The 25,684-nt window shown below is 35.2% G+C and overlaps 1 long non-coding RNA gene across 1 annotated transcript in view; it reads left to right on the top strand.

Moving 5' to 3' along the window:
- The window catches only part of LOC138820361 (uncharacterized), a 49,079-nt gene that overhangs the window by 8,464 nt on the left and 14,931 nt on the right, over window positions 1-25,684 (top strand). Inside the window, exon 2 of the long non-coding RNA XR_011369845.1 lies at window positions 3,122-3,172. This is a non-coding gene — a long non-coding RNA (uncharacterized lncRNA). The remainder of the gene's footprint in view (window positions 1-3,121; window positions 3,173-25,684) is intronic.

Below are 25,684 nucleotides of genomic sequence, written 5' to 3'. Positions count from 1 at the left end.
TGGACCCATTGCAACAATGAGATGTCCATGTCGTTATGTCAAAAAACGAACTTTACATCTTTGGAGAGGGGGAGTATGGGAAGGAATGGGAAGCAGAAACAACGAAGAGGCAACAATGCTTGATAAGAAATGTACACGTTATCTTGCCCGTGTAATTGTAACTCCTCTGTAAGGTATTCCTACAATAAAAAAAGAAAAAATGTAAAATATTAGCTTCACAATAAACATCTAATATTTCTTCTTTGAAGAGTGACGTCTATACAGTCGATGTCACTTGGCTTTCTTACTATCTTAGTTCGAATCCAACCCTGGCAGGAGAGTCTCTCAAACTCTTATCTCTAATTACACAGCAGAAAAGCCACAAGTGGACTTTTGGTTCAAGCAGTATAGTACTAGCTTTGGGGGCAGATTATCAGGAAATAAAACTGTTCAGGGACAGGATCCAGCCTATGAGTTCAAGCCCCATAACCAACACAAACTAAAAAAAAAAAAAAAAAGCAAACAAAAAAACCCCAGATATTTCATTGGGACCCTGCTTAAAGGAGTACTGGTCTGAGAAGAGGTGCCTTTTTGCTGATCATACTCACTGGATGCTTTTTTGGAATCCCTATTGCTCTGGAGAATTCAGGACCAAACTAAAGGAATTGATAACTGACTCCTGAAACAAGAGAATCATCTCAGGGGAGGAAATACCAGCGGTAAGACACTTTAAAACCTCCGTGTCATTGTTTCTTGGTAGTAGAACTGTTTTGGGGGGTCCAGTCGTGGGCTTGAACTCTGGGCCTGAGCGCTGTCCCTCAGCTCTTCAACTCAAGGCTAGTGCTCTACAACTTGAGCCACAGCACCACTTCTGGCTTAATTTTTGCTTATATAATGCTGACGAACCGAACCTGGGCCTCATGCATGAAAGGCAAGCGCTCTACCACTGAGGCAATTTCCCAGTCCCTGCAGTAGAACATGTTTAAAACAATGTTATTTCTTTTTGTTCTATGCTGGCCGTCAAATGGCACATTATTTCTTTTTGTAATACTCTCAATTAGAAGTTTACAGAAAAGCTATATATGAGTAAAAACACACACGAAAAAGTCGGGGACAGAGTTTCTTTCAAGCCTTCTGATTTTCTTGTACAGTAAAAAGGAAAGCACAAGTTAACTTGAACTTTGTCAATCCTCTATGTTCCATTCCTCTCCTGGGATCAGTTTCCACATCCAGTAGCAGTTACTTCCAGGAACAATCTACGGTGCTGCCTGAGATATAATGAATGCTTTCTTGCTTCATGGAAATAACACAAAGACCCCCTGATCTGAGGTTACACGTGTTTCAGAGACAACTTAGTAAAGAGAAAATATGAAATTTATATTGCTCTTAAATACATTTTCCATGAGAATATTGAGTTCAAACTTTGTAAGTTCTCTATAAAGTAAGGTGAATTTTAAATGGGAAGAAGGTTCTCAGATCATTTTTTTGTGAGTGTATGTGCTGCGCATTATTTCCCAACTGTTCATGAGTTAACAGTAAGGAAACAATAGCAATAATAGGAGAAAGAGAAGTTTTGTGTTTAAGTATAAGGGTTCAATACACTATAGAAGATTCTACAAATAAGGCGACGTTGAAACAATAAAGCTATGTCCAGTATGTAGATTTGAGAGTGATATAGAGAAAGCATTACTCCCACGTGGAACAGGAAGTATGAGGCCACTCCCTTTCTTAATCACGCTTGCTAATCACGCAACTTTGTAGACAGTAGAATGGAAGCATAATTCTCTTTCCAATGCAACTCAGATATAAGAGCATGGACTTAATTGGAAAAAAAGTCCATCCTGAGAGAGCAGGGATTATACTAGCCATTAACTGGTGGAGAAGATCACATTTATTTTCTTTCTTTTACTTATGTATTTTTTGTTGGTGGTGGTCTTGGCACTTGAACACTGGGCCTGGGAGCTGTCCCTCTGCTATTCAGCTCAAGGCTAATGCTCTATACTTGAGCCACAGTGCCACTTTCAGTTTTCTTGTAGTTAATTGGAAAAAGAATCTCCAGGACTTTCCTGCCCGGCCTGGCTTTGAACCCTATCCGAAGATCTCATCACCACCCAGCTTAGGATCACACTTCTAACAGTGAACACACAGCATATATAATGTGCATGTTCATCTATCTTTATATAAATTCGTAAGTTAAAAATATAGGCTACAACTTAGCTTTTTCACTCACAAAAATGTTTGTAATTTAAAAGTTGATACTACTGGAGGAGTAAAACCTAAGAATATAAAGGTGTTTGGGAAGTTCAGTTTGCATCCAGCCTGGGCAGAACAGTCTTTGAGAAGCTATAATTAACCAACCAAAAGCTGGATTGGAAACATGGCTCAAGTATTGGAATACCAGTCATGAGCAAGATTGCTGAATAAGATCTTGACGCTTTTGCATACATACATACAATCATACACATATATACAGAGACACTTATATGCACACACAAATACACATATGAAGCAACTCTCAGAATATGTGGAAAAGTTGGAAAACAATAGAAAATATGTCCTGAGTAAGACTAGAACCAAGTGATAATTTTTAATGTTAGAAAGTCCTCAAGAGAACCTTCTTCAAAAAATTTTAAGAATATTACTTACATAGATAAGGACCAGAGATAGTAAGAGAGTCAAGTAATGATTATTAATGGGAACCGGTCCATGGAGGAATGAATCAGAGACTCCTGCAGGTGCATCTGAAAATGTTCATATCCTGTGTCAAATGTTAGAACATCTTTGAAAAGAGTACATGAACACTCTGAGCAGGATAGTGGATAATATTATTGGAGAAATTCAGAATTGCTAGTCTGTATCTAGATTAAATAAACCAAGAAACTATGGAGGGGCAATGTGATACAAGGCTAGAATTCTAGCACTCAGACTAAGAAAGGAGATTAGATAGTGGAATTACACAGTGATACCTTCCCTGGACCAGGTAGTATAATTTTGTCTTAATAAAACAAACCAAACAAGAAAGGAATAAAAAGTTGGAAGCATGGGCTAATTTTGTCATTATGTTTTGAGAAGTCAAGTTTCCTATTGAAATGCAGCTCATATGTAATCCTCAGTTGTGTTTTAAATGTTCTCTTCATTACAGAACATTCTTAGATGCAAAATGGCTCATGATTCCCATCCAAAATTTGAAAAAGTAAGTAATCATCATTCTGATATATTCCAAGGATAGGATGAAGGATTTCAAAAGCTTAAGACTGAAAAAATAGCAAAGTTAATCTAATGTAGCACTATGTAGATCTTGCTAAATTAGAGTTTAGATTTAAAATAAATGTTTTGGTTTTGTTTGTAATTTCATATTCTATAGGATACTACAAAATTCTTTTTAAATAGAGGGTTTAATTGACAAATTTACAAATGTTTCTGGAATTCTATTTGCCTAGAAGTTTCTTTCATGAGAGTTATAATTAGAACTGTTAATAGATATACCAACACTTCATGTATAAAATGATAATGTGAATAATGTCGACAGAGTTGGCAACAAATGGATGATATTAATTTATAAATTTAGAAAAAGGGCGATTTTCTGAGGCTTTGGTATAACATGGTATGAAGAGACTAATTGTGTGACAGCTTCTTTCTTCTACCTGTATGTAATACAGGCAGCAATTTCCTTAATTACGTGTATCTATATACAGTGAGAAAAATGCTAAATTTGGGATTTCTTTTATTTTCGTTTTTGTTTTATTGGTTTGTCCTAGGCTTGAACTCAGGGACCGGGACACTGTCTCTGAGCCTGTTTATGCTCAAGGCCCGTGTCCTACCACTTCCAACCTCAGCTCACTTGTGGCTGGCTTTTGTTAAGAAGTTTATTGCAGATTTTACGGGCAAGATGTGACTCCTGCAGGCAGCAGATAGAAGGGTCTTGTTTTTTAATCCAACTAGATAGTCTATGTCGCTTAATTGGAGAGTTCAGTCCGTTAACGTTAAGAGATAGGACTGAGAGATATTTGGGGGTGCCTGCCATGTTATCCACCTTCTTGGGGGCTGTGAAAACTGGGTTCTTCCTAAGGTTCTTGGATTCTCAGTTTGGGTGCAGTTTCTTGGCCTTTGTTGTGTTCTTGTTGGTTTTCTATGTGTAGGATATCTTTAAGAATCTTTTGCAGGGCTGGTTTGGTGGAGATGTATTGTTTCAATTTTTCTTTGCTATGGAAGGTTTTTATTTGGCCTTCAGTTATGAAGGAGAGTTTAGCTGGGTACAGTATTCTTGGTTGATAGTTGTTTGTTTTTAGGGCATGGCATACGTTATTCCAGGCTCTTCTTGCTTTGATTGTCTCTGCTGAGAAATCTGAGGTAATTCTGATTGGTTTCCCTTTATAGGTGATTAACCTTTTCTCCTTGACAGCTTTAAGGATCTTTTCCTTGGTCTGGGTTGATCCTGTGTGGATTATAATGTGACAGTGGGATGTCCTTTTCTGGTCTGGTCTATTTGGGGTTCTAAAAGCTTCTTGTATCTGAATAGGCCTATCTTTTTGTATGTTTGGGAAGTTCTCTGCTAGGATCCTGTTAAACAAATTTCCTAGACCATTAACTTCTGTTTCTAGGTGCTCCTCTACACCCATTATCCTTAGATTGGGCCTTCTGATGGTGTCTTCCAGGTGTTGGATAGACCTATCATATTTCTTGCACTTGTCTTGGATGGTTGTATGTTCTTTCTCTATAATATCTAGGCTGTCTTCAATCCCTGAGATTCGATCTTCTGCATGGTCTAACCTGCTGTCAAGACTCTCTACTTTGTTTTTTATCTCTTTTCCTTCTAATTGGTCAGCTTTGATGGCTTCAAGTTCTTTGTTGAAGCTCTGTTTTAGGTCTTGTATGAATTTCTTTACTTCCTTAATTTGGTGTTCAGTGTTTGTTCTCAAATCACTTAGTTGATTGGTTATGGTTTCTTTGGACTCCCATTCCTTCTGTTGGGTTCCATTCAGCATTCCCTTTGTGGTCTCCCTGACTTCCTTCAGCTCTTTGTTAATGGATTCCATGAATGCCTTTAGTGATCTTTGTGTATTCTCTACCTGGTCTCTTAATTCGTGAATTACTCTTTGATTAGTTTCCTCCCTTCTGTGGGATTCCTGCAGTTCTCTTTGAGTGTTCTCTGCCTGCTCACGCCATTCCTCCCTTTCTCTTTGGGTATTCTCAAGTTGTTCACGCAAATCCTGTATCAGTTTTTGAGAAGCTTCCTCACGCTTATGATATTCCTGTATAAACTTCTGGGATGCCTCCTCTCTCTCCCTATCACGCTCATACAGAGTCCTTTGTACATTGTCAAACTTCTCATTTATCATGTTTGCTATTAGTGTTTGTAGAGCTATTTGGGAACTCTCCTCTGGATTATTCTTTATCTGTTCTAATCCCTGATTATCAAGGTTGGGAATTGAGATACCCGAATTTGCCATTTTTCTTGTGTTTTTCCGGCTTACTCGGCCCATTTGAGATAAAGATTGCACCAGATTTGTGCCATAACCCTATCTTAAGGCAACCATCAACCAAGCAAACGGCCCTCATAAACAGGCGGGAGTTGCAATCCTAATATCAGATAAAATAGACTTCAAACTAAAATTCGTGAGAAGAGATAAAGAAGGTCGCTACATACTAATTAAAGGATCTCTCCTTCAGGAGGATATTACAATTCTAAATATCTATTCGCCAAACAATGGAGCACCCAAATTTATCAAAGAAACACTACTTTCCCTCAAATCCCATATAGATCCAAAGACATTAATTGTTGGGGATTTTAACACACCACTCTCCCCACTAGATAAATCAACCCGGCAAAAACTCAACAGAGAAACCGCAGATCTAAACAGCTGCATAGATCAACTAGACTTAACAGACATTTACAGAACATTTCACCCAGCAGCAACAGAATACACGTTCTTCTCAGGAGCACATGGAACGTTTTCTAAAATAGACCACATTTTAGGCCACAAAGCAAACTTGTCTAAATTCAGAAACATTGAAGTTATACCTTGCATTCTCTCTGACCACAAGGGAATAAAATTAGATCTCAACACCAAAAGCCACCAAAGAAAGTCCAGTATCACATGGAGGCTGAACAACACACTGCTGAATCATGAGTGGGTCATGGAAGAGATTAGAAAGGAAATTCAAATGTTCATGCTATTCAACAAAAATGAACACACAAATTACCAGCTCCTCTGGGACACAGCAAAGGCAGTACTCAGAGGCAAGTTTATAGCTCTGAGCTCCTACATCAACAAATTGGAGAGATCGGAAACTAACAATTTAATGACACATCTAAACCTCCTTGAAAAAGAGCAGCAAGATAAACCCCAATCCAGTAGACGGAAAGAAATAATAAAAATTAAATCAGAATTAAATGAATTAGAATCCAAAAAAACTATAGAAAGAATCAACAAAACAAAGAGTTGGTTCTTCAAAAAACTTAACAAAATTGACAGACCCTTAGCAAACCTTATCAGAAAAAGGAGAGAACACACCCAAATTAATAAACTCAGAGATGAGAATGGAAACATCACCACGGAAACAACCAAGATTCAGAACATTATAAGGGAATACTTCTCAAAACTTTATGCTAATAAGTTTGAGAACTTGACAGAAATGGACCTTTTCCTAGCAAATATTGACATGCCAAAACTAAACCAAGATGAGTTAAACCAGCTTAACAGGCCCATATCAAGCATTGAAATAGAAACAGCAATAAGAGACCTCCCAGCTAAGAAAAGTCCAGGACCAGATGGTTTTACAGCGGAATTTTACAAGGCCTTCAAAGCAGAGCTCACACCAATACTCCTCCAACTCTTCAATGAAATTGAAAGAGAAAGCTCACTACCGAACACATTCTATGAAGCCATCATAACCCTTATCCCAAAACCAGGCAGGGACTCATCAAAGAAAGAGAACTACAGACCCATTTCTTTGATGAACATTGATGCAAAACTTCTCAAGAAAATTTTGGCCAATCGACTTCAACAATTCATCCAAAAAATCATACACCATGATCAAACAGGATTCATTTCAGGGATGCAAAGCTGGTTCAATATACGCAAATCAATTAATATTATTCATCACATCAACAGGAGCAAGAATAAGAACCACATGGTTATCTCAATAGATGCAGAAAAAGCATTTGACAAGATCCAACACCCCTTTATGATGAAGGTTTTGGAAAAATTAGGAATCCATGGAACATTCCTCAATACAATAAAGGCTGTATATGACAAACCTACAGCCAGCATTATACTCAATGCTGAAAAACTAAAGCCATTTCCTCTTAACTCAGGAACAAGACAAGGATGCCGACTCTCTCCACTTCTCTTCAATCTAGTATTAGAATGCCTAGCTACAGCAATAAGACAAGATGCAGACATAAAGGGGATCCAAATAGGGAAAGAAGAAATAAAACTCTCCCTCTTTGCAGATGACATGATCTTGTATTTAAAGAATCCCATAGACTCCACTCCCAAATTACTCAAGCTGATTCAAAACTTTGGCAAAGTAGCAGGTTGTAAAATTAATCCCCAAAAATCAATGGCTTTTCTATATGCCAACAATGAGAAAAGTGTGGCTGAAATTAGGAAAGCAACTCCATTTGTGATAGCCCCACAAAAAATAAAATACCTAGGAATTAACTTAACCAAAGAAGTGAAGGACCTCTATGATGAAAACTTTAAAATCTTGAAAAAGGAAATCAACACAGAACTTAAAAAATGGCAAAACCTCCCATGCTCCTGGATTGGCAAGATTAACATCGTGAAAATGGCAATACTTCCCAAGGCTATCTACAAATTCAACGCGATACCTATCAAAATTCCACCCTCATTCTTCAAGGAAATAGAGGAGGCAATCCAAAAATTCATATGGAACAATAAAAGACCCCGAATAGCAAAAACGCTCCTCAACGGAAAGAACACTGCTGGAGGAATATCAATACCAAATTTCAAACTCTACTATAAAGCCATAGTAATCAAAACAGCTTGGTATTGTCATAAGAACAGACCTCAGGACCAATGGAATAGAATTGAAAACCCAGAAATGAACCTACTGACCTATAGCCATCTAATCTTCGATAAGGAAGCTAAAACAATAGAATGGAAGAAAGACAGCCTCTTCAGTAAATGGTGCTGGCAAAATTGGTTAACTACATGTAGAAAACTAAAGCTAGATCCTTATATATCACCCTGCACCAGAATCAACTCCAAATGGATCAAAGACCTTGAACTCAAAGCAGACACTCTGAAAACATTACAGGATGGAATAGGAGAAACCCTAGGTCTCCTTGGCTCAGGAAGAAATTTTCTGAATAGAGACCCGGAAGCACAACAAATCAAAGAAAGGTTGGAAAAATGGGATTGCATAAGATTGCAGAGCTTCTGCAGGGCAAATGACATAGCTGGCAAGATCAATAGAAAGCCCACCGATTGGGAGAAGATCTTTACTAGCCATACAACGGACAAGGGTCTCATATCTAAAATATACTTGGAACTCAAAAAATTAAACCACCCAACAACAAATCCTCAAAGAAACAACTGCCCAATAAATAAGTGGGCGAAAGACTTAAAGAGAAGCTTCTCTGTAGAAGAAAGAAGGATGGCCAATAGACACATGAAGAAATGTTCAACATCCCTAGCCATAAAAGAAATGCAAATCAAAACAACATTGAGATATCACCTCACTCCAGTTAGAACAGCAAAAATCAAGAACTCTAACAACAACAGATGCTGGAGGGGATGTGGACAGAAAGGAACCTTACTTCATTGTTGGTGGGAATGTAAACTTGTTCAACCACTTTGGAAAGCAGTATGGAGGTTCCTCAAAAGACTTCACATAGATCTCCCCTATGATCCATCAATCCCACTTTTGGGCATTTACCCAAATGTTTACAAACAAGACCACACTAAAGCTACCAGCACAACTATGTTTATTGCAGCATTATTTACCATAGCTAAGATATGGAACCAACCCAGATGCCCCTCAGTAGATGAATGGATCAAGAAAATGTGGTATATATACACAATGTAATTCTATGCCTCCATCAGAAAGAATGACATTTCCCCATTTGTTAGGAAATGGAAAGGCTTGGAAAAAATTATATTAAGTGAAGTAAGCCAGGCCCAAAGAAGCATAGGTCCCATGGTTTCCCTTATTTGCAATATCTAGTATAGGTATGAGTCAAGCGGAAAAGGTCAGATAATGTGATGTTAGGAAAATGAACCCTTAAATATGTATTTTAATGTTTTCGTTTCTTTCATGCATGTGTTTCTAACGCATTTACAAGATTATTTCTTTGTTGCTTTGTATGTCCATCCCCCACAGTGTAACCCCCGCTTTCATTATATTTGATGTCAGTATAACATGTGGAGGAGATGGGGACAAACAAGTCGTTTAAGGATTCAGGTGGACCTGTTGCAACAATGAGAAGTAAAAAATGTCATGTCAAAACCAGCTTTACAATGTCGGTGGGGGGGGGAGGGGGGTATCATTGGGTGGGGGGAGGGGGGTAAAATTGGGTGGGGGGAGGGGGGAGGCGGGGAAGGGAAGTGAAGGGTAAACAAAGGAGGAGGCTGCAATGCTTGGTAAGAAAAGTATGCATTATCCTGCCCATGTAATTGTAGCCCCTCTGTACAGTATGTTCCCAAATAAAATAAAATACAATTAAAAAAAAAGAAGAAGTTTATTGGAGATAAGAATCTAGAGAACATTCCTGCCTGGGTGGGCTTTTGTCAACCTCTAGTGCATTGGGGTCCCTGGGTAAGGGTAATGAAATCACCAGGACACTGGGGATGCAGAGTGCAAACAGCAATTGTCACTGCATGCTGTGCTTTATTGTTAGTGGTATTTAATGACAAGCAAGCTTGATCTTGCCAAGATTTGGTCAGAAGACATTGACACAAAAATTTCAACAGATACATTTTTACTTGACCTATGAGACAATGTCTTGGTGTATAATTATATAAACTATTTTAGAGCAAGCTCAAACCAATCAGGAAAATGCTTGACCAGCTGTTCATCTATGCTTAAGCAAGAAGAAGAGCTACTTCCTCAGCTCTCAGGAGTCTGTGACATGTGTTTTTAGATAGGGAGAGAGAACATTTTCCCTCTCTAGCCCGGCATGCCAAGAGCTTTGCTAATACTCAAATACATTCTTCAGATAATCCTGAGGCGAAGCCTGCATCATTCGGCCCCCTCAACATAGACCCTGAGTCTTCACAATTTCCTTCTTTTTTCTTTTGTTTTAAAAGTAAAGCTTTCCACAGTTATCATAGATGCTTGCATTGGTTTAATAAAAATCAAATATAACAGTACAAGTGCAGACAAAATAATAACAATCATAATTTCCATACCACTAGCAGTATGTGAAATGCTTTGTAGTATTTCTTTCGGATCTAACCCTTCCAATTGTTTAATGAATGCATTAGCAATATTAGAAGCATCATCATTTGTAAATTGTTTACCAAAAATCTCATGTACATTAAATTGTAACTGAGCAATCAATTGAGCAGCAGTAGAATTTCCAGATAAATACTGCTGTATTACATTCTAATCATGTATGGATTTATTATATTTTATATTAGTAATGCAAAAGGTAGTAAAATTCCAATTACATTTTAACAATAACTGTTTTTCCACAACCAATAACTTGTTTCCTAACCATTCCACTGTCTGTTTAAGAATATTAATGTGTTTGTAATAGAGCATCAATTTCTACCTGTGAGACCCACAATTCATGTGAATCCCGGTGCCATTCTTCCACAAAGTGCTAATTTGTAAGGAAGTGTGTAGGGCAATTCCAGACACCGCAGCAACAGTGGTAATAGCAATTAAGCTTAAGATTAAGCAATTAAGCAATTAAGCTCCAATGGCTCCAATCATACGCTTTGTACGTTTTAGTAGTTTGGTAAAAAATTCAATAACAACACTCTCCAAAGGATTTTGGGACCACTCTCTTCCTAATTTAGCAGGTAGCCAAATATGAGTTCTTTCTGGTAATATCATAATACTATCACTGTCACTAAAATTAAGAGAGGAATTATGCAAGAACACAGGTGACAATTAAAACAAGAAATAGTAGGATAAAATGTAAAATTTCCCACGAAAAATGCATAAGGCAGAGGTACACAAGCAGTTGCATCATAAGATTTGTACAAAGTAAAATTATAAGTCGATGCAGAGTTCACTGTCCTTGAAAACTATCCATTTGATAGCATCACGGGTTTCAGCGCCGCTGCGACCTTCCAAAGATGAGTCTGAACAGCAGTGGGTGCAGCCATGAAAGCCCATAGAGCATCAGCAATGCCTCCAACTCTCCAGGCCATCAATCGAGCTCCAGTATGCGATCCATTAATGGCTTCCGGCATCCTAGTAACATTTGATAAATCACATCTGGTAATATTCCATTCTGAACATGTGTTAATAAACTGCCCAAAAGGTCCTCAATTAATAAAATTATTGAACATTTTTCCAAATATTCCTCTACACTCTTGCCACACAAAAGGCTGATATTTTAAATCAATATAAGTAAATCAGGGCACATAGGTAAGGATAACGTGCCATCAGTGACACTTTCCCAGCTACTATTAATGGCCAAGTAGTTATTCGCTGCAGCTGTGTTTTAGAATTGGAAGTGCGTTTCCCAGGTAAAACCCAATGTTGCCAATTCATTACTAAACATGGAGGAGGCCCCAGTCAAACAGGCAAGGAATGAGTATAGTAAGTAAAATTTAAAAAGCTACCATCATCCTTATTGCAAAATGTGAAATTATTCCAAGGAGGAGATAAAACAGCAGGAACAGTATAGACGGTTATATCCATGTCTCCCCAAATAACAGGTTCCAATAACGAGGATTAGGAATAAAGGCCTAATAACTTAAATTAGCATTAGCATGGACAGAGTTTATAGTAAGCAGGGCACACATGGCCAGGAACAAGTTCTCAGCTGGGACAGGTTTACCATTGCATTGTAACACCTTTTGTCCTTCTCCAGTCAACTTTTTAACCTGCCCCTAAGTGGGCAGTGGGGATTTCTTTTTCCTCAACTGGTGGCCGATTCCTTGAAGGATACAGGGCTGTCCTCACTGGGCCGCATCTGTATCCATCAGGCAGGAAGCTAGGATTGTTTGCCATCCTGTGTAGACACAATTCCTCAGCACCACATAAGCAAAAAGAAAAAAGCCGGAAGTGGCGCTGTGGCTCAAGTGCTAGAGCACTAGCCTTGAGCTGAAGAGCTGAGGGACAGCGCCCAGGCCAGAGTTCAGGCCCCAGGAAAGGACCAAAAAAAAAAAAAAAGTAGGCCTATCTATTGTCTTCAGGTGATTTTGATGATTGAAGATGTTTAATGAGAAGTCAAAATGTATTAGTCGTCCTTTGATATCAATTAAATTTCATTTTTCCTTCTTGGAGAATATAATGATCAAAGCAATAGTTCAGAATCAGCAAGCAATAGTTCAACATCATGCTTCCAGTGCAAATGGATCTCCAGTAGGTAATCCTCTATACCATTTTCCACAATGTTTTGTCACAGATACAATCTGCCTGCCTTCTCTAGCTGCTTTCCTAGCCTGGACCTTTTCTTTCATTTTGCAGGAAAAGTGTGAGTCAACTGATTTCAGTCAGATCGGTTCCTAGAATTATCAAGGATTTAGATTCGTTTAAAAAAAAATTAGTTGTGGAGCCTGAACTCTGGGCTTTTGCACCGTCCTTGAGCTCTTCAAATCAAGGCAAGCGCTCTACCACTTGAGCCACAGAACCACTTCTGTGGTTCTGTTTATGTGGTGCTGATTTGGGAAATGGCAGAGCAGAAAGTGAAATGATGCAACCAAAAATATAAAAGCAAAATAAATTAGGATAATTATGGAGCAACCATATTGTCTATGAGACTCATGAAAGGGAGAGAGGAAGAGAGATACAGATGTGCAATGACCTAGCTAGCCAAAAAATCCATGCTTCTGATCCATTTACAAAGCAAACAATTTTATTTTTCATTTGTTAAAAGAGATGGAAATAGAATTTATATATTTACTTGAAATTAGTAAATACATTTTTAGTAGCCTACATAAAGAGACATAGCTTTGAACAAATTACAAACAAGAATCTTAATCCTTGGGCTAGGAAAGTGGCTAGTGGTAGAGTGCTTTTCTTGCCACTTATTACAGTGCGGAGACTACTTTCCAAAAAGGCCACCCTATGAATACTAGGGATAAGGATGAGTATACCCCTCTTCATCGGGAAGCCTAGTGGACACTTAGACAATGTCCACGAGTTGGTAGCTCAAGGCAGATATTCACGCAATTACTGTGAATGTCTGGACACCCCTGCACAGTGCTTATATGTGAAACATATTGCAACAGTACACACACACACACACACACACACACACACACACACACACACACACACACACACACACACACATCATCATCATCATCATCATCATCATCAGATTTCTTCTTAAGTATTTTTTGTGTATGGTCTTAAGAAGAAATTTACATTACTAACTTGAATTTCTGACAGAACAATGTAATCACTATACATCTTGCTTCTATACTGTCAATATTAAATTGCTATCTAAGTATGTGCAATAGATAAGTATAGGAAAAAGTAAGAGCCACACTGGTGGCTCATGTCTTTATTCCTAGATAAGCAGAAAGATGAAATCTGATGATTGTGGTTTGAAACCAGATGAAGAAAAAAATCTATTAGATTCTGGTTTGAAAGTAACCAGCAAAAGCTAGAAATGGAGCTGTGGTACAAGCAATAAAATGCTAGCCTTGAGAAAACTAAAACAAAAAAATAATAAATTTTGGGACAGAGCTAGGCCCTGAGTTCAAGCTCTAGTATTAGTATTTAACTAATGAAGGAATGAATTAGTTAAAGAATTACCTAAAATAAATGAAGTGTTCACATGTGGAGGGGCAGAAAAAATGTAACTACAATGATGACTGAATTATGTATTATTTTGTAATAAGGCAAATTATCATTTGTCATAATCACTAATATTTTATTTGAGCTTTTTTGTACAATAAACCCTGAATTTGGCATGCATGTATATGTGTGTATACGTGTGCACACATATGTGTTTATGTGTGTGTGTGTGTGTGTGTGTGTATGTGTGTGTGCTGTTGTAATGTTGCTTGCCAACATGAACAGGGTGAGGCTAAAAAGAACTGTATTGCAAAGTTTCTTTTTATTTATCAGTGTTCTGTCCTGTCATTTCAGTGGAACCACCCTTCTGTACATTTTATTTGCTAATAACATCATCATAATCAAAGCATTTACAACATAAGTTATATAAAAGAGATCATTTTCAGTTCTTAATATATGTTAGGTAAAAAGATACACATATAATTAGGTAGTAAGTTATTGCTGTAAGAAGACTGTCAGTACAAAATATGTACTTGACTTCTTAAATTGGTTATATTTTTAAGAAATATTCATGGAGTGATTTTGACCAACTTGACCAAATAGGTATTACTCTCTGGTTATTTCTGTGAAACACAAGTTGGATAAACTCTTTCCGGATTTCTGTTGAAAATAACATTCTTTGTAAGATCGTATCTATTCACACTAAGATAATAAACCCCGTATTTTTAAGGTTTGAATATCACATCATATTGACTGAAAATCAGTATTGTTGCTATGCTTGTTAGATATATATTTAAAGAAACAAAAACATGTGTCATCTCTAGATTGTGGATGCATTTGAAGTTGTTTTGTACATACAAAGGTTTCTTCATTAATAGTTCTTTTGTGGGAGTAACTATCACAACTTTAACAAATAAGGCTTTTCTAATATCTTTTGCAATATAAATAACATTCCAGACCGTGTCTTGCAATTTCAGAAAACCATTTAAATATTTTAGTAATATTTTAGTTCATTGATTATACAGCTAAAGACATTTCTGAAATAAATATTGTTAAGATCTGAAAATGTAAGTGGGTATATAGGATTTTTTATGGATCATTTTATGAAAAGCCAGTTTTTTTGAAACTAAAAGAAATAGAATAAAAGAATGTAAGTGAATTGGGTAACTTAATTATTAGTATAATTTTGTTTTCTATTAGCACAGTCCTTTGAATGTAGATGATGCAGTTAAATTATTTTTGTATCACTGTGCTTCAGTTATTTTTAGAATTTTTGTAGTTATAAGAGTGAATTTGTAGTAAAAATAAATGTCTTTTAATATGATTAGGATTAATTTTGTGTTTTGTGTTCTACTCCCATGAAAATGAGTTATTTTCAAGTGTTAATAATTTATAATTGAATCTTCAGTATCATAAGAAATTTTGAAAAAAATTGGTAGTATTGATGTCTTCATTTTTGGGGGTAGGGGTTCAGTGGTGGAGCTTGAACTCTGGGCGCTGTCCCTCAGCATTTCAGCTCAAGTCTAGCACTCTACCACTTGAGCCACAGCGTCACTTCCAGCTTTTTTCTTTATGCTTGTTTGGTGCTAAGGAATCGAACCCAGGGCTTCATGCATGCAAGGCAAACACTCTACCACTAAGCCAACTTCCCAGCCCTTCATGTCTTTTTAAACCAATAGTATTCACAAGTTGGAGAGTCTTTAATTCATACTTAGATCTTGGTGTCTATGATTTTTTATCCTCTCATTCCTAACATTAATGATAGGTCAGAGTGCATTTTTGAGTATAGGAAAGGTAAAATATTTATCTGGGGGTCAAAGGTGATTTTTATAGCAGTCTTGCTTTAATAGCATTTTAAAGTAGTTCCTTTCTCTCAAAATGTTGGGTATAAAAAGTAATCAAAATACTTCGAATGGTAAACAACTTCGTTGAGCTACAATATGGAAATGATTGGTCCATAAGACCTGCAGTCTGTTTCCATCAGGAATTGGGAGGTCATTATTTCAATAAGACAGTGTTAAACAGAGATAGGGTCCCCAGGCAGTGCAGTGTTGAGTGAAGGCATAAAATATGATTTCTACTATTTTGAGCTAGAAATCAAGAATATTATTCTTTAACAGCTCCTTTCACCAGGGAGGTATGCATTGATTATGAACTTTGAGATTCATATTATAGTTCCCTGTTTTCTAACAAAGATAAAGTGAAATATTGTGAAAGTGAAAACAATAATTCTGGGAAATTTTCCTAGAATTTGTAGACTAAGTGCTGGTATTTTAGTCATAAAATAGAATGAGGTTAATTGATACAGTGGGAGATGATCCTCAGGCTCACACTTACCATGTGTGCAATGTTGTACTAGTAATTTCAACTCTGAAGACTTCAATATCATCATCTGAGAATTAAAAATGTAAGGAGTTCCACTTTATGCAATTATTGTGAGGATTAAATTATATACCATAGGTAAAGTACTTGGAACAATAATCAATTAGCATTTGGCACATTCTACCTGTTATTTTATCATGTGATGAATTCTAATATTTTTACCGTGATTTTATATGTGCAATGTGATGTATTGATATTCATTGCATGGATCAGTTTTCTGTCACTCTGAGGAAAATACCAGCAAAGGAAATTTCTGAGGAGGAAACTATTTTATTGACTCATGGTTTAAGAGAACACAGTTGAAGATCAAATGTCTCCATTGTTTTTAATCATATTTTTATTATCTTAACTAGGTGTACACGGGAATTTCCATTCAATAAATGAGTTTTTAAGTATAATGGTTCTTTATATAACTTTTCCCTACCCTTCCAAACCTCACCCCTTTAATTTTTTCTAGTTTCATATTATTTGCATTGAATATAATGTCTTCACTCTTACTCCATAACTCTCTTTATTTCTTCCCTTTGACTTCCCCTCACATCTTCCAAGTGATAGTTTCCTGGTATTCATTTTGTTGAATTAAAAGTTCAATTTTATAAGAAATTACACCTTTTAAATACTGCTCTGAAAAATGAAAACTTTGGTTAATATTCTTGTTTAACTTGCATAAAATTCTGGCTTCCAAATAGGCGACAGAACATGGGTCCTTTGTGTGTCTGGCTCTGACTTCTTTTACTTAACATATTTTTAGATCTATCCCTTTCTTTGCAAATAATGTAACAGTGCTCATAATGGATTGGTACAATCCAATGGTGTATATATGACACAATTTCTCCAACCATCCTCTGCCAAAAGGCATCTTGGCTGTTTCCATAACTTGGCTGTGGTGAATAGTGCAGTAATGAACAAGGTTGTGAAAGTGATTTTACTGTAACCTTTTGGAAGAATTCATCACTATCTTTCTGGGAGCAATCCTTTAGCCAGTTTTCTAAAATAAGCACATCCTTCCTTTCATCTCTATCACAAGATATTGCAAGTCCTCAAAAATACACTCTACCATACATGTCTCAATAAGCAAAAACCACACTATGCCCATATTCTTTCAATAAATTTTTAATACTTACATAAATTTAGTGAGAACTTTCTATGTACTTTCCTAATGTGGGAATAAGAGACATAACAACAGAGTAAAAGTAAGAAATATATATTTTAATTAGCTATTATCATATTTAAAATCTTTTTTCAGCTCTAACTCATAGCCTAACTTACTATTATTTTAATCTTTATTTGATTACTTCATCTATCCCCTAAATTATAACAGGTGAGTTACAGATAAAAATTTTGGTTTGATTTTGACACTCATGTGTGAGGATGCACAATATGGGCAAATAGATGGATTGGAATTAATAGCAATTATCCATTTTGTTAAAATAGAGATGTTTTTTTTCAAAACTGATACATATTTCATTCAACAAAAAGAAACTTGTAACAATTCCCTTTGTTTTGCTACTTACTAACTTTTGTTTCCATTTTATTTTATAATGAAGGATGATTTCATATATGTACTGTAGATACAAAAATATGTTAAACTATTTCTATCCATATGTATTGATATATACATACATACATATATTACACAGGTTACAATGATAATTTATAACTTCTGTAACTATACAATTTACTAAATTATTAAAAACATCGATGGTTCATGCCTGGAATCCTGGTTACTCGGGAGCCTGAGATCTGATGAACATCGTTTAAAGCCATCCTGGGCAGGAAAGTCCATAAGCCTCTTATCTCCAAACAACCAACAGAAAATAAGAATTGGAACTGTGGCTCAAAGTAATAGAGTGGTAGCCTTGAGAGAAAAAGCTCAGGGACATCACCCAGGTTCTTAGTTCAATAACTACAATCTACCCAAAAAAATCTATTTAATTTACACCTGTGTAAGTAGAGTATTTCCATCACCCAAATGCACATCCATGCTCATTCGCAAGGTAAATCTGTTTTGTCTGAAGTACCACTAAGCACTATCACTAAAGTAGCATCGGAACGTGGGTTCATTCTATCTCTCTAATGGATTTTTCTCCACTAAAATACTCAAGTGTTACAATTATTCCAATTATTTAAAATCATACCTTTTTTCTTTAATACCCTTAATATTACAGTTTGAATTCAGTGTCTTGTGTCCCCTAAATGGGTGTTCTTTCCATTTTGTCATGTGCCCAGCCCTAAATTATCCTGACAATTTTTCAGATAGAAACTGGCTTCCTACATGTGTAAGATCTTGGCCTCAGTCCACTTTATGTTATTCTTCCTGGAATTTAGAATAACAAGTGCATGGTATTATTTATAATTTTTTTCTGTCTAGTCTCGGCGTTAGCCACTGTTCTCACATCAGTGCACTCCCATGTAGTCAGGATTTTCATAAGCTTGTCATAGCTTATTTTTTAAAAAATCTTTGCATTTCCTGCAGGTTCTTGAGTACTGAATTAATTTGTGTTTTCTTGTCTTGTTTTGTTTCATTTGAATGAATGTGTTGAGTTGTTCCTCACTTTTCCATTTGTTTCTTTCCCTGATATTCTTACCTAAAGTGCTGAGAAACGAATTCTTCTTTCTCAAGATAGTCAGGGTGAACATTATTCATTCCAAAGCAATTTCAGTAACATTTAAACACCTTCATATCTATGAATGGTATACAAATGTTAAGCGCTGAGAAGGGTGTTTTTACTTTCACAGTAGTCTTTGTCATACACAGATCATGAAATATATGAAGATAATATAACTACAGATGCATGCCAGGAGTATAAAAACCTATTATTAATTGTGTGACAGAGGCTTCCCTTCTAGTGAAAGAAATATATTGCTTGATGCAGGATTTCACAAAATCATATTGCTAGGAAGAACCTAAGCTATCATCTAATACTACAGACTTGAAAGTGATGAATTGACTTCCTGAATAATTTACTTTTGGGTCAAATAAAAGCAGGCATACAAAAAGAGTGTAGATTTTAGAGAAACATGATGAATTTTATGTAAATAGGTCCTTAGCTGATTTTGTTAATTTGTGACCTAATACAGGGAAATAAAGTACAGCAAGGTAAAAAAATAAAGAACTTCACAATAAAATACTCATTCGTGTGTGTGTGTGTGTTTATGCGCATACGAGTATGGAAACACACATGTGCATGTGCTCATGCATGCATTCATCATTCTTGAGGCTTGATAGTGCTAGAGAACTATTCCTCAGCTTCTGTGGTCTACCACTTCAGCCACTTCTGTGTTTTTTTTGTTTTTTGTTTTTTAGATAATCACTTGTATTTTCATGATTGGACTGGCTTTGAAGTGGTCATGAGATTTCAGACTCCCGAGTAGCTAGTTAAGCTTATTCAGCCTCTGAGTCCCTAGTTAAAATTCTGCCTGTCCTTTATGCTTCACTGCTCTTTTATTCATTTCCTGAGGTAATCACAAGCCTAAGTCATATATATGCCTAATTGCTTTAAAAGTACTGTTACTGCTTGGCACCAGGCGCTCCTATCTGAACTCTTAACTACTTAGGAGGCTTGAGAACAGAACCCAGGCCAAAAGTTTAGTGGAATTACTTCTCAATCTATAGCTGCATGCATTGGATCATTTCCACTATCCTTCACTACCTAGTTACTACGATTGGAAGGCCTGTGGATCCAGGGCAGTCAAGGTAGCAGGTTGGAAAAGTTGGTGTTTATCTCAGATGCCACTGATGATGAGAAAGCTAAAAGGACAGATCAGGTGCATGTTCTTGTGGAAAGGAAACCCCTATCCTAAAATTAACCACTGATATGACGCCGGCCTAGCAAGAAAAATATACCCCCAAGTTGAAATACCCACAATTTCCCACAACCAAAGTAAGTATATACATGAACATTCAAAAACTTAGTAAAATCTCTTCTTTGCTCTAATATCAGCTTCATCTGATTATCATATGATGTGACAGAACAGTTTCTTCATTAATCTTATGATAATTTAAAAATTCTTTCTCACTTATTAAGTGCAAATTATTGGCAAATTGCATCATTTCTTACATATTTGACTACCACTATAAATTCATCTTATGATTATCATTAATAGTAATATATTCTGATTTGTTACTTTACTTTGTAACTGTTTTTAAACTTTTTGCTTTTCTGCTGAAGTTGAAGTATTTAAATAGTATCATCAAAGTATATTCCTTGGGTATTTATGGCAGTTTTTTACAAAGTTTTTAACCAATGGATTCTAAGAATTCTTAATTGGTATATCATTTGGTTTATTTTTAATTTCAATTTAATTTTATTTCAATGGTAGTGTACGCAGAGGTTACAGTTACATAAATAAAGTAATGAGTACATTTCATAGGGAGGGAACATTGTTATCTCTTCCATCAATTTTTTGTACACTCAAAAGGAGAACTACTGATGCTTTTGCAGTTGCTATTGTTCCATGGGTACTTTTGCTTTCTTTGTTAATGCACTTTTATTATAAAATCGATATACAGAGGGTTTACACGTAAGTAAACTAAAGAGTACACTTCATTTTATTTTCTAAATTTCAAATTTTGGGCTTAAATGATTTGTTTCTTTAGGTTAATTCATTTTTTCAGAGTTGTACGATTAGTTAATTTATTTTTGCAATGTTTTTACACATGTAAACTATTCAGACACATGTATTTTGCTTTTATAATATTTAACATGTGACTATTTTAAATTATTTTCTTAATTCTTATATGGCTATTGATTTTAAATAAATTTATTTTCTTATACTTATAAACATATTTGTCCAGGTAACAAATACGTACTGTATTTTCAAGAAGCACATACTTTATTAAGAAAGGCTTCATTACTTGGTCACTCTTTGGAAATATTTTTACTTGAATTAAAAAAAAAGTTTGATCTCCGCATTGTGATTTGTGGCATCCATTTCCTCGCTATGGTGGAAAGTGTAAATAGGGTTTGTAATTCGAGAGATACTGAGAAACTCTGTGACCTTATTATAAAACTATTCAGAATGAAATGATTAGGGATACAGCCATCGCTAGTGTTATATAGGGCACCTCGCTATCATATACTAAATCTTGAGTTAAAACACCAGTAACATCAATCTTTTGTCAAAATAAAAGGACACATATTTAAAAATGTTTTTTATTGAAACTTATTTGCAAAGATTCTCATGTCTTCTAATAATTTTCAATTTACTTAATCTATAAAATCCAAGTATATTGTGATTATTTTATTTCTACTAAACTTTTAAATTGTACGAGCAATATTAAGATTTCATATATAACATACTTTTCCTATTTGTGATAATTTCCTCCATTTAATATGATAATATCAATATTCCAAATGTGTGTATGTGGTGTGTATGTGTGTGTTTATGTGGTTTTTGTGTGTGTGTGCTTTGTGTGTACTTTGTAATGTTTGAGAGATCACACCATTGCTTCACACATGCTAGGCCAATGTTTTACCACTGGGCTATACTGCCTATAGTCCAAATATTGTTTTAAATCATGACTTTGAAACTTTCATTCCTAGTATGTTTTTTCAAAATTATATATGATAAAATGTGATCCATATTCTATCCACGCTAGCAATTTTTATTGTTATTTAGAATATTCCCACTGCCTCTCCACTTCCAAACTCTTGTGTTTGTTATTGATAAAGGTTTTACTTTGCTTTTTTTCTCTCTTCATTCTTTCTCCCTTTATAGTTTAGCTATTCTTTCTTTTATTTCTTTGGGAATTAATTATCATATTCCTACTAAATTTCCTTACATTGTAACAGGATTATACAATGCTTTATTTTCTATTTTTTCCCATTTTTCACTGACTTTTGGTCCAAACTATTAGATGGATTAAAAAGAAACTTGACTCAGGACACTTTACTTTTCTCCTTCTCTTCTCTGAAGTCTTTCTGTGTTTTGAAACACAATAGCAATGACATATAGCTCCTATGTGGTCCATCATTCTTTCCCCTCTCACTCTCCTCTGTTGTAAAGCTCAAGTTGTTATCATTCAGATTTATTATGCTACAGCATTATCTAAATCTTAACTCATTCCTAAATTAATTTTAGTTGTTTCCAGTATTCTCTAAAGACATTTCTCTATGTATAATATCTGGGGTCTTGTGTTTTTCCAAGGTACAAAATATGAGTGACTAACAAACATCTAGATATCTGTGTAGAATATTGGTCCACCTGCTCAACAAACTTGTATGTAAATTCAAGGAATACAGGTCAGTCAGAACATTCTTGTAAAATGGGTGTAGCTTCAGCCTTCAAACTAGTTTTGAATCTTATTACCACGTTTAGTAGTAAAGATAAAATAGTTCTACTATAAGAGCAGATACATAGAAGAATGTAACAGATTTGCAAAAATAAATTCTTAGTTTTATGATCAATAGATATTGAAAACTATCCTATGACTTTATGAAATAAAAATAAAATCTTAAATGGGTGTATTCTCACTATTTTCTCTCGAGATTTAAAGAATGATCTTAGACTACTACCTCAAACCTTTTTTGTTTTGTTTTGTATTTTTGTCATTCATGGGGCTTGAACTCTGGGCTTAGGCGCTGTCTGTGTGCTCTTCCGCTCAATGTGAGTGCCCTACCGCTTGAGTCACAGAACCAGATCTGGTTTTCTAGAAGTTTATTGGATATAAGATTCTCATGGACGTTTATGCCCGGGATGGCTTTAAACTGTGATCCTCAGATCTCAGACTCTTCAGTAACTAGGGTTACAGATATGAGCCTCAGGCACCCGTCCTACCTCCATCCTTATACAAAAAATTAAAATAAAAATGATTATCAAACTAAATGTGAGATGTGAAAACCTATAAACCATAAATGTAAAATTTCATGACATTGCATCACTAAGGATTTCTAAAAATTTGACATGGAAATCATTAGTGGCTAAAGAAAAACAAGAATAAACTGGATAATATCAAGTGATAGCTTTTCATAATCCAAAGGATACTATAACCGAAGTGAAAACATATCCAACAGATACAGGGAACATATTTGTTAATGCTACAATATTTCTGAATCTTAAGTATTTTTATATCTTCTAATTCTATATAAATTTTACCTGAATAGGATATTTCTTTGAAGAACATATATAAATTAATAGTCAATAGGAGGATCATATGAAATAAGTTCTTCTTTAGTTTCTAAGAAAAAAGACAAAGAAAACTCACTAGTATGACCCTAATATAAAAAGATGACACAAAATATAGTAATGTATTTGTGGAGAAAATGATAAACTCTACATAGGAGAATGATTTGTATAATACTGTGATCATTTTAGCAAGCAAATTGCAAGTCTTCAAAAGGTCAAAGAGAATTGTATATTATCCAGCCATTACACTTCTATGTATGTATTAAAGAGAAGTAAAAAACTTGTTTGGACAGGGAATGTAGTTTATTGACAGTGCACTTGAATAATATGTGTGAGACCCTGGAAATAATCCCCAAAAACAAATGTGAAAAGACACACTATAGAGGATGTATGCTGGAAAATTCCTGTAAGTGAATTTTATATCAATTTTAATGTCGGTTCTAAAATTTACAGCATTTCTATTTGAAGAAATGCAAGTTTGTGAAAATTATGCTTGGAAAACCTATTATTGTACAATTTACTTCCAAAGCACTAAAATGTATACAATAAAAGGAGATTATTTATTGATGTGAATTTCATGTCAGCAAAAAAAGAAAACTATTGTTAAAAACACTTCACACAAATTGCAGAATACCTAAAAAGATGTTTTCAGTGTTGGCTAAAAATTCCTTGTTAAACTACAGCGTTTAAAACAAAGATGTGATTTCTGTGTACTTTGAGTTTTTTTGATCCGGTGTTTTTTTTGAGTTTATACAGAGATAACTCAATCAAAAAGTGTATGCGATAACTGTAATATCTAGGAATAATGCATCACTTATAAGTAATTGATAACCTTTTCTGGAAGAAACTTTTAGCAAATGACAGATGACCCAAATCTATGCATCTGCATTCTATGAAAGTCATATGTTACTTCCTCAATCCAATTGTATTCTCTACTTTGTTAGGAAAAAAAAAAAACTATTCTTAATGTAAGAGCCAATAGCAGTGAAAAGAAACAAAATACATAATCATTTTAATTTATTTGTGAAAATAACAAATTAAATAAAACAATTCCACTTAAGCGACTCCAATATTAGTACCTATGAAGATGTTCCTGAATATCAATATCCATTGAATTTTTGGAATGTTAATTTCTACCAACATATAAAAACTAGAACAAGAAAACAAATATAGTCTTAGAGCAAACCAGCCTTGGAATAATTTTTTTAATTGTTTTGACATTACAAAAGAATTGATCCCCTGGGAAGGGATGTGAGGGGTAAAAAAAGGAGGAAGCTGCAATGCTTGATAAGAAATGTACTCATTATCTTGCCCATGTAATTGTAACTCCTCTGTACAGTATGTTCACAATAAAAAATAAAATTTAAAAAAAAGCGAGTCAAAGGAAAAAAAAAAGGAAAAAAAGAAAAGAAAAAAAGAAAAAAAAATCAAAAGAATTGATACCATTAAGAAAATGATTTTTTCCTATGGAAATCAATTAAAAATGTTTATTATTTATTATAGCTCAAATACCAAACAAGATTATTTTTATACAATCATTACAAATATCATTTTATTACTATAGTAAAATAAAATAAAAGACCAGTCCCAATATATTATCATTATTCTTAATTCCTAATCATTACCTAAATATCTTAAATTAAATAGTCATGTCTTTAACATAAACTTAATATTCTATAGTTTTTACTTAACATTTTCCAGGGGCTTGTATTCTTGTTTCTAAGAAATGTTCACAGCAGTTAAAAGGTGCTTTTTTGAAATTAATGTGATATATATTGTTGTTGTTTGCAAGGCCTGGGCATTATCCCTAAGACTTTTTATGCTCAAAGCCAGCATTTTACAACTTGAGGCACAGAGGTAACTCCTGTTTTTAGTGGTTAAATGGAGATAAGAATCTAACAAATACTTTTTTGCAGGGGGAGGAGGGTCCAGTCATGGGGCCTGAACTCTGGCCTGGGCACTGTCCCTCAGCTCTTCAGCTCAAGGCTAGATCTCGACCACTTGAGACACAGTGCCACTTCCAGCTTTTTTCTGTTTGCTTATGTGGTGCTGAGGAATCGAACCCAGGGCCTCATGCATGCAAGGCAAGCGCTCTACCACTAAGTCACCTTCCCAGCCCCCTAAAAAGTATTTTCCTGTCTGGGCTAGTTTCGAACACAATTCTAAGATCTCATTAAGCAGAATAGCTCAAATTACAGGCGTGAGTCACTGGCACTTGGTTGATGTATTTTTTTAATTTTAATTATGTTTTAAGATTTTTGTTTCACTATAATGTACATCGTTCTACACATAAATTCAT

This window comes from Dipodomys merriami, unplaced genomic scaffold (assembly GCF_024711535.1).
Source record: "Dipodomys merriami isolate MVZ:Mamm:240054 unplaced genomic scaffold, mDipMer1.0.p SCAF_868, whole genome shotgun sequence".
Taxonomy (NCBI): domain Eukaryota; kingdom Metazoa; phylum Chordata; class Mammalia; order Rodentia; family Heteromyidae; genus Dipodomys; species Dipodomys merriami.
Note: the sequence above shows the minus strand (reverse complement) of the source record. Positions and strands in the feature narration are given on the sequence as shown.